The sequence below is a fragment of the Nicotiana attenuata genome, chromosome 2, assembly GCF_001879085.1.
Source record: "Nicotiana attenuata strain UT chromosome 2, NIATTr2, whole genome shotgun sequence".
In the NCBI taxonomy this organism is placed as follows: Eukaryota; Viridiplantae; Streptophyta; class Magnoliopsida; order Solanales; family Solanaceae; genus Nicotiana; species Nicotiana attenuata.
This window is the reverse complement of record NC_031990.1, coordinates 41,955,380-41,966,117: the sequence shown is the minus strand read 5'-3', so window position 1 is coordinate 41,966,117 and position 10,738 is coordinate 41,955,380.

Below are 10,738 nucleotides of genomic sequence, written 5' to 3'. Positions count from 1 at the left end.
CCCGAGGGCCTGTGTTGTGAGGATACTTTTGGGTCGGGCTGCACGCCGCAGCGGTGATACAATGATTATGATTATGAGGCCGAGAGCCTGAGATTTGTACGCCACGAGGTGGCTTGTTGATATGAGACCAAGAGCCTATTGATTATGCCACGAGATGTCTTGATATTGCGCTTGGGCCGTAAGGGGTTCCTCCCGGAGTCTGTACACCCCCAGTGAGCGCGGGTACCCGTTGTGATATGAGATATAGAGCCCGAGGTGCTGGTGTTGTTCCATGTTATTGCCCGAGGGGCTGATTTTGTTGACATTGTACCCGAGGGGCAGATTTTATATGTTTATCTCTTCTTGCTGCCTTTCTTTTATTTGTTTAACTGTTAAAAAGGTATTTTAAAGAAGCTTATTCTGAACTAAGGTATTTTTATGAGTTTTCACTATTTTGTTGCACTTTATTGGTTTTATTCTGCCTCTTGATAGCATGCTGTTGTGATTTTTCGTGATTTCTTATCGCTCAGTCTTCATTTATTGTTGTTACTCGCTGAGTTGGAGTACTCACTTTACTCCCTGCACGCTGTGTGCAAATTCAGGCGCTTCAAGTCCTGCTAGTGAGGGTTGATAGCTTCCAGCAGATCTCCGGAGTCCACTAGGTAGCTGCTCGGCATTCGCAGCCCAGTGTTTCTCCCTCTTATTATTATTTCTTTCCCTCGTACTCGATTTTGTAATAGACTGTGTAGTCCCTTTTTTTACGTTTCGAGACTTATGTTAGATGCTCATGACTGGTGACACCCCGATGTCGGGCCGTGTTGGTTGTTTTTCACAAATTGTACTATTTCACTTATATTTTGGGATTATTAGCATGTTAATGACTTAAATTGTGTTATTATAATTGTTTAAAATGAATTGAGTGTTGTGTCGGCTGGCCTCGTCTTCACGAGAGGCGCCATCACGACCGGGTCTGTGTTTAGGGTCGTGACAAGGCAAAATACCTTAAGAAAGCAGAACAAAGGAGCGAGACAGAAGAAGGCAAAACGAAGGAGCACAGCTAACTAGGATTGAGTTAAAGCAAATTAGGAGAAAAAATAAAACAGAAGACGGCAAAACATCTTTAACGTTGGTGGCAAAAGTTCTTGAAAAAAACAAAGTAGAACCATAGGTTGGAGATTTGGAGTTAAAATAGAAAAAAAGGTAAAGGGTAAAATAGAGTTGTGGAGTAATAAGTAAGGGCATAATTGAAAAGAAAAATAGGAAACAATCCCACCACGCCAAATCGCTTATTTCAAAAAGGAGGACTTTTTATTGTTCCGGAATAATGTATGTAACAATACAATACAACCAATTTTAATGAAACAATCAAAACAAATATTGTTTTAGGATAACAATACAATACGATACAATGGGGAACAACCATCCAAACAAGCTGTTAGTCATGGCAGAGAACATGCCAGTAATTGAATTTTTTTTTCATGGTGGCGTTTGTAGAAGGACAGAGAATTTCAGAGCTTCTTTCAGGCGATGTGTCCTTCATATAATTATGGTTATTTGACTGTGATTGGCAGCGATAAGAGTGGAAACCGTAGAAGAAGAAATGGATGGTAAAGAGAAGATATTGAGAGAGGTTGTAAAATAGGCTTTGGGCGGTGAAATGACATATCAATATTAAACCATATAGGATTTTTATAGTTGGATCCAAGCCACAGTATGTCTCGGTCAGAAACAAGGTACATGTGATAAGCTTATTAACGGGAGGAATATTTTTATTTTAATATTCCGAAAGTAAAAGGGTAAATTTGACACTTTTCCATTTTATAATTTTCCCCAATCCCACTTTATTTCTTTTCTTAGTGTTCTATCTTGTGTTTCGTTTGGGATCGATTATTTTGTATTTACGCTGGAATATTTTAACTTTGAGAATAAATCTCTACCACGACCCCATTCCCAAGGCTAAAACGTTCAAATTAGTGACGTTACAGTTCAAATTGTGTCTTATCTAACTATATTCACTAAATTGTCAGACATGCTTTATGTCGCACTTAACATTCTAGCAAGTTGCAAATCAATAAAAGGTACTAAGAAAGAGTAAAAGTGTGAGAGTTCTTTGTTTCATTTTCTTCGCTATGCTATTAGGGAAAAAGACCACAGGAAGAGGAGTAGCTTCTTGGGCTAACTTATTATATTATGGCTACATTAGATGTGAAAGGAAAGTTTAACAAGATAAGAGAGAGGTAGAAGTAAATTTTGATACATTTCTAAGCAAAATGTTCACAACCAATAGGTTGCATGGACATCAATAATTCAATAAATTTATAAATTGCCCCATCAATATTTAACGTACAAAGAATATGCCTCGTTAAAATCTTATTAAAAAAATTAGCAAAAAGCATATTGAATGAAAAATAGTACTGTGTAGTATGTGAGAATATGTGACTAAGTATGCTTCAGTAAGAATCTTACAAAAAAAACTAATAGATAAAAAAAATTGGTAAAGAGAAAAAGATAGTTCAGTGTACATAAGCTTGGCAAACATTAATTCAGACAGGGCCTAGGATGTCTGCCCACAGTGCCTTGTTTACAAAAATCGGAGGAATAGCCAAAACTTCTGTCCTTCCAAACATTTCTTTGTTCCTTCCTTTGAGATGAGGTCCGCCACCTCATTCAGCTCTTTGAAATTATGTCATAGCACTGGATTCTCCAATTGCTCCATCAATGATATGCATTCAAAAATAATAGAGTTATAGTGGAGGTTTCCCTCATTTAGCATCCCTACAACTTGTTCAGGATCAGTGCAAATTTGTAGAGGTGTGAAGTTGTGGTCAAGGGCTATTTTAAGACCCTGCCAGAGTGCATGAAGTTCAGCCTCTATACGGGTGGTATGTGGTAAACCCCTTATGTATCCTAGCATCCAGTCACCCCTGTTGTTCCTGAAGACTCCCTCCCTTCCCCTCCTACTCTTGTTTAATGGCAAGCAACCACATCTGTGTTTAGCTTATAGGAGCCAATAGGTGGAGGCTCCTATTTAATGTGTATTGCAGTGCTTTCCCCCTTGTCTCTGTGGTGGACAACAACATGATAGTACTCAGTAGCTCTAGCAATGATTTGGGCAACAGTGGTGAAGTTTTTCCTTTTGTCAAAGATATTATTGTTCCTGGTGAGCCATATGTTCCAAAGGCAGAAAGGCAGGAGAGATTTCCAGTCAATAGCAACATTAAAGCGCGTGTTCTTGACCTTGTGCCATGTTTGTTTCCAATGAACCATTGAAAACACAAGGTATGGGTGGCAATCATCGTTTGTACACTCACGTGACAAGGATAGCCAGAATATTTTTGCATTGATGCATTCAAAGAAGATGTGGTTTATGTCATCCACTCAGAGGAGCAAAAATAGCATATTGGGTTTACATTTAAGCCTATGATGTTTAGGTGCTTAGAAGTAGGCATCTGTTGTGTTATATCATCCAAGTGAATATTATATCTTATTAGGGACATTTAATTTCCAAATCCAGCCAAAAGAGTCATCCTTGCTATTACTAGGGGTTTAGCTAAGAACTAATGAGGTTGTAGGCTGATTTAATGCTAAAAAGCCCATATCCATTGAGGTTCCAGATAAGTTTATCCTCAGAGCTGCTAGAAGTAGGGATGAAGGTGGAGTGGATAATACTTTTAATATCCATGGGGATGGGGTAGTGAATGTCACGACCCAAACCCATGGGCCATGACGAGTGTCCGAGTCCTACTTGTCGAACACCCTTAAGGATGCGCTAAGATATAAACATGAATAACATTTGATGAACTACGAGAATAGCATACGTGAGGAAACCTGTCCAAAAGACATGTATACATACATGTGCAAAATATGTAGGGCGAGCCGACAAGGATGCTATAGACAACTGCATATCCAAAACTGGAAGCCGACAAGGCCAGATACTATCCAACTATACAAAACTGTCTACAGACCTCTAATAGAATATACAACCATACAAGGGCGGGACTGGGCCCCGTCATACTCATATATGTATACAAACATATTGTACCAAAATCCAAAGAAGCTCCGGATTAAATGGAGCACACCAACTCTCGCTGATCAAGGATCCTAAGAAGGGGACCGTCAGTTTGTCTACCTGCACCTGCGGGCATGAAACGCAGGCCCCAGGGAATAGGGCGTCAGTACGAATAATGTACTGAGTATGTAAGGCATGAAAATCAGTACATAAGAGACATAGATGAACATGGAATAAGGAATTCCTCCTGTAAGTTTGTATTATTGGAAATCCTGAAACGGTTATAATGTCATGCACGTGCGTGTAAATGTTATGTCATGCATAGGGCATCCCATCATATCATCTCGGCCACTGTGGGCAACATTATCAACGTATACCAGCTGATCAGGTGGTGGTGCGTATATAACGTCGTAACCTTTTCCTAAACCTACCCCATATACATATATATACATATATATGCGTATATAACGCCATCTGATCATAGGTCAATGTACATGTATAAATGAATGCAATGCATGAGAAGTACGTCAATAAAATCCTTCGGAGTGTCATGAGACCATTTTGCCTTTGATTAATATCATGAAGTAAACTTTATCAACTTACGTATTTTTGAGACCCATGAACAGACGATAGAATAATAAGACATATGGGAATTCAAGAACATAGGCATCTCTAATACTTCTATGAATAGAGTCATTTATGGAAGTTGTGCATTTGCTTGTTTCGTTCGTGTCGTATAGATCATGCCAAAAAGAAAGAAGGGATAACCTTATCATACCCGAGCATATCCTCTAGATAATCCTTCTAACACACGCCAATCGCGACGAAATACGTAACGAGATCGAAATAGGAAACAATTCGTATGAAATACCCAAAGCAATAACGTTGCAATGCAAAGATAATCTTGGCTGAAGTTTTTCCTTAAGAACTTAGCAATAACGTTGCTATTTGGAAATTCATCTTTGTAGGAAACTCTTTCTTAAGAGATAAGAAATAACATTTCTATGGAAGGAATCTTGGCTGAAATTTTTTAGAAAGAATGTTAGCTTTGCTTGAAATGAGATTATAAATGTTGTCCTTACTCTTAGGTAGGCCCCACATAATTAAGCTTGGTGTCACATAACACCCTTAATTTTGACACTTTTCACTCTTTTGTAAGAGTCACTACATAAGAAGGGGGTGCTGCCACATTGGGTTTTCTTTTTGATTATCCAAAGATTTTAATCAATCTCCCACTAAAAATTATTAATTACCCAATTATCCATATAATTAAGAAAATCTCAAATTACTTAAAATACTACTCACTTTTAACAAACTTTATATACCATACTATCATGGTTATGGGGTACCTCGTATGGCACTAGTCCATAAATACCGGGTATTATAGCTCTGACTGTATTCTATCCCACTTTCTTATCGCTTGTTATAAATAGCATAAATACTTATAACCTCAAGATAATCTCATCCCCGAGTCTACGTCGATTAACTTACGACGAAAATGCGAGACGTAACATCCTTCCCCCCTTAAAAATATTCGTCCTCGAATGTTTAACTTCTCATGATCCATATAAATTTTGGCAGAGCCTTTGTAACAGTACTACTAGCAATCCTTCATGTAGAGAACTAAATAATTCAACGCCACATATTGTCACAATTATCACTCACGACAATGGCCTCACATGACCAATAATAATAATTAATACAAGAATCCATACACGTACCTTAAGGCTGTGATGTCTCAATCGGATCCTTCTCTAGAAGAGGAAATAAGTGAGGATACCTAGACTTCATGTCTTCTTCGGCTTCCAAAGTCATTTCTTCTACATTATTGTTTTTCCAAAGTACTTTCACCGAAGCTACGTCTTTAGTCCTCAATCTAAGAACCTGTCTGTCTAATATAGTAACGGGAGTTCGCTCATATGATAGTTGTTCTGTGACCTGAACATCGTCAACTGATACAACTCTGGAATAATCTCCAATACATTTATGGAGCATAGACTCATGAACGACTGGATGTACATATTCCAAGTCAGAAGGCAAGTCTAACTCATATACTACCTGGCCTACCTTACGTATGACCTTATATGGCCCAATGTACCGAGGGCTAAGTTTTCCTTTCTTACCGAACCTCATAACGCCTTTCATTGGTTATGCCTTTAGGAATACCCAATTGTCAACCTGAAACTCCAAGTCTCGTCGTCGATTATCCGCATAAGACTTCTGACGGCTTTAAGCTGCTAATAGCCTTTCCTGTATAAGCTTAATCTTTTCGATTGCCTGTTGTACCATCTTTTGTCCTACTAACTTAGTTTCCCCAACATCGAACCATCCTATGGGCGATCTACACTTCCGTCCGTAAAGAGCTTCATATGGAGCCATCTGAATACTGGAATGATAGCTATTATTATACGCAATTTCAATTAGCAGCAGATGATCATCCCAGCTACCCTTGAAGTCTATCACACAAGCACGTAACATATCCTCAAATGTCTGAATAGTACGCTCAGCCTATCCGTCTGTCTGGGGAAGAAATGTTGTACTAAGACTTACCTGAGTCCCCAATCCTTTTTTGGAAGGACCTCCAAAAATTAGCTGTAAATTGAGCTCCTCTATCCGAGATAATAGATATAGGGACACCATGAATTCGTATTATCTCCTTAATGTAAAGCCTTGCATAATCCTCTGTGGAATACGTAGTCCTAACAGGCAGAAAATGGGCTGATTTTGTAAGTCTATCAACAATCACTCTTATAGAATCGAACTTACGCTGGGTACGAGGTAAACCTACGATGAAACCCATATTGATTACTTCCCACTTCTAAGTCAGAATCTCTGTAGCTTGCCATAATCCACCGAGTTTTTGATGCTCAATCTTAACCTGTTGATAGTTAGGGCACTGAGCAACAAACTCCACTATATCCTTTTTTTATTCTGTCACACCAATATACTTCCCTGATATCATGATACATTTTTGTTGCTCCTGGATGTATTGAATAACGAGAATAGTGAGTTTCTCCCATAACCTGCCGACGCAGCCCTGCAACATTGGGGACACATAATCATCCTCGATATCTGAGGACCCCATCTTCTGTAATCTCAAACGGTATCTTCTCCTTCTGAGGGGTGGTATCCCTATAATAAACTAACACAGGATCCTCGTACTGGCGTTTCTTCACTTCAGTTACTAAAGAGGATATCTCCGTATCCTAATAGTAATTCCAATATCACCTGAGTCCCGTAAACGAACTCCAAGACTAGCTAACTGATGAATCTCATGGGCTATTCCCCTCTTCTCTGGCTATAAATATGACAAGATACCCATAGATCTATGGCTGAGGGCGTCGACTACCACATTCGCCTTTTTCGAATGGTATAAAATATCAACGTCATAATCTTTAAGTAGTTCCAACCATCTCCTTTGACGTAAATTCAATTCCTTTTTCTTGAAGATATACTGGAGGGTCTAATGATCCATATAGATATCAACATGAATGCTATACAGGTAGTGCCTCCATATCTTTAGTTCATGAATCACTGCGGCTAACTCTAAATCGTGGGTCGGGTAATTCTTCTCGTGCTTTTTTAGTTGTCTAGAAGCATAAGCTACAACCTTACCCTGTTGCATCAGTACACAGCCCAATCCAACGCCCGAAGCGTCACAATAGATAACATAACCATCGGTCCCTTCTAGGAGCATTAGAACCGGTGCTGAAATTAGTCTATCCTTTAATGCCTGGAAACTCTATTTGCAAGCATCAGTCCACTGAAACTTAGCTCCCTTCTGAGTCAACTTACATGGGTATTCTAATCTTTTACAATTCATGAAATTCCTCCTTCTGAAAGCCCAAACGTCATCCTTTATCTATCACAATTACGCCCTTATTCCACTACCAAGGCAGCATTCCATCTCTTCTAAATGTTACTGGTCTTAGACTCCTCTGAGTTCATTTAGGCTATACTGAGCTTTCTATGACTTAGAGAAACCATTTACAAGTCAAAGGTGCTAAAAAAGAAGAAAATCCCTTTACAAGTCTCGTGTATAATCTGCCAAACCGAGAAATTTACGAACCTCCGTCGGTGTCATGGGACTAGGCCAAGTCTTTACTGCCTCAATCTTTTGTGTATCAACCCGGATACCTTCACGCAAAATGATATGCCTAAGGAAAGCTACAGAGTTCAACCATAATTCACATTTAAAACTTTTTGCATACAACTTCCCTTTCTGTAGAACCTTGAGCACAGTATGCAAATGATCCGCATGTACAGTCTCTGAATGAGAATAAACCAATATATAATCAATAAATACAATCACAAACAAATCTAGAAAGGTTTTGAACACATGGTTCATCAAATCCATGAATACTGCTGGGGCATTAGTCAAACCGAATGACATAACACGAAACTCAAATTGCCCGTATCTGGTCCTGAATGCTGTCTTCGGAATATCTTTCTCCTTAACCCTTACCCGATGGTACCCGGACCTCAAGTCTATCTTTGAGAAACACTTGGCACCTTCCAACTGATTAAATAAATCATCAATCCTCGGGAGCGGGTACTTATTCTTGATCGTCACCTTATTCAACTGTCTATAATCAATACAAATCCATAAGGAACCATCTTTCTTCCTCACAAATAACACCGACGCTCCCCACGGTGAAGTTCTAGGTATGATAAAGCCTTATTCAAGCAAGTCCTTTAGTTGTTCCTTCAACTCTTTCAGCTCTGCGGGGGCCATTCTATAGGGAGGAATAATATTGGATGAGTATTTGGTAGTAGGTCAATAGCAAACTCAATTTCTCGCTCTGGCGGAAGACCCGGATCCCAGCTGATCAGGTGGTGGTGCGTCTATAACACCGCAACCTTTTCCTATATATATATATATATATATATATATATATATATATATATATATATATATATATTATATTATATATATATATTATATATATTATATTATATATAATATTATATATATATATATTTATATATATATATATATATATATATATATATCATGGGTCAATGTACATGTATAAATGCATGAAATGCATAAGAAATACGTTAATAAGATTTCTCGGAATATCATAAAAATAATATGCCTGTCGGATAAACTATATCAAATACGTATTTTTCTAAGACCCATGTACAGAAGATATAATAATAATTCACATGGGGAATCAAGAATATAGACACCCTTCCTGTGCCGAGGGTCTATTGGAACAACCTCTCTACCTGAATTAGGTAGGGGTAAGGTCTGCATACAGACTACCCTCCCCAGACCCCACTTGTTGGGATCAAACTGAGTTTGTTGTTGTTGTTGTTGTTAATCAAGAATATAGACACCCCTAGTATTTCTATTAATAGAGTCATTTATGGAAGTTGTGCATTTACTCGTTTTGTTCGTGCCGTATGGATCATGCCAAAAAGAAAGGAGGGTTTAGCCTTAACATACCTGTAGTAGGAAAAATCCGTATGATATTCTTGCTTGAATTCTCGTTGAAGCAGAAATGTCACGTTATAATTAAGAAGGATGACTCCTCTATACAGTTAGTGTCACCAAAACTTTTGCAAAAAATTAAGTAGAAGAGTACTACTCCTTTTTACAGTGTAGCTTATATGATATAATATGCAAATGCATATTAGAGGAATAATCTAACATTACTTTGTTGTAAGAAGGCTTGCTGAATTCTTTCTTAAGATTGTAGGGAATGGTTTTGATTCTTTTTTAGATGTTATTCTTAACTCTAGGTGGCCCCACATAGCAAGCTTAGTGTCACTTGAGGTATGACACCTTTCCATCTTTATGAATAGTTATTAAAGAATTTAGGAGGGCTTGCCATGTTGGGGGAGGGGGAGGGTTAAGTCTTATTCTAAGCTTATTTTATTAATTAATTACCCACTAATTTTAATTAACTTGTTAATTTTCCCATTAACCAATAATCAATAAATTACCCATATAATTAAGAATTATCTCAACTTAAAATACTATTCACTTTTAATACACTTTACGTACCCTACTATCGTGGTCATGGGGTACCTTGTATGGCACTAATCCATAAATATCGGGTATTATCGCTCGACCCGTATTTTATCCCAAATCGGCAATCTTCAACGAAACTCATTTTCTTTAATCTGCGTACCCTTTATCCTTCATGACACTTACTTCTCGCTTGTTATAAATAGCATAAATACGTTAACCTCAAGATAATCTCATCCCCGCATCTACGTCGATTAACTGAAGATGAAACTTCAACGTACGAAAACGCGAGATGTAACCTTCCCCCTTAGAAACATTCGTACTCGAATGTTTGACTCCCCAGGATCTATATAACTTTGTCAGAGTCGCCTTTGTACCAACACTACTATCAACTCTTCCTGTAGAAGTTCAATAATTCAACGCCACATAGGACCACAATCATCAATAATGACAATGGCCTCACACGACCAATGACAATAACTAACACAAGAATCCATACACGTACCTTAAGGTTATGATGTCTTAGTCGGACCCTTCTCTGGAGGAGGAAATAAGTAGGGATATCTAGACTTGATGTCTTCCTCAGCCTCCCAAGTTATTTCTTCCACATTGTTGTATATCCAAAGTACTTTCACCGAAGCTACGTCTTTAGTTCTCAATCTCCGAACCTGTCTGTCTAATATAGCAAAGGGAGTTTCTTCATATGATATCTGCTTTGTGACCTGAACGTCGTCAACCGACACAACTCTGGAAGGATCTCCTATACATTTATG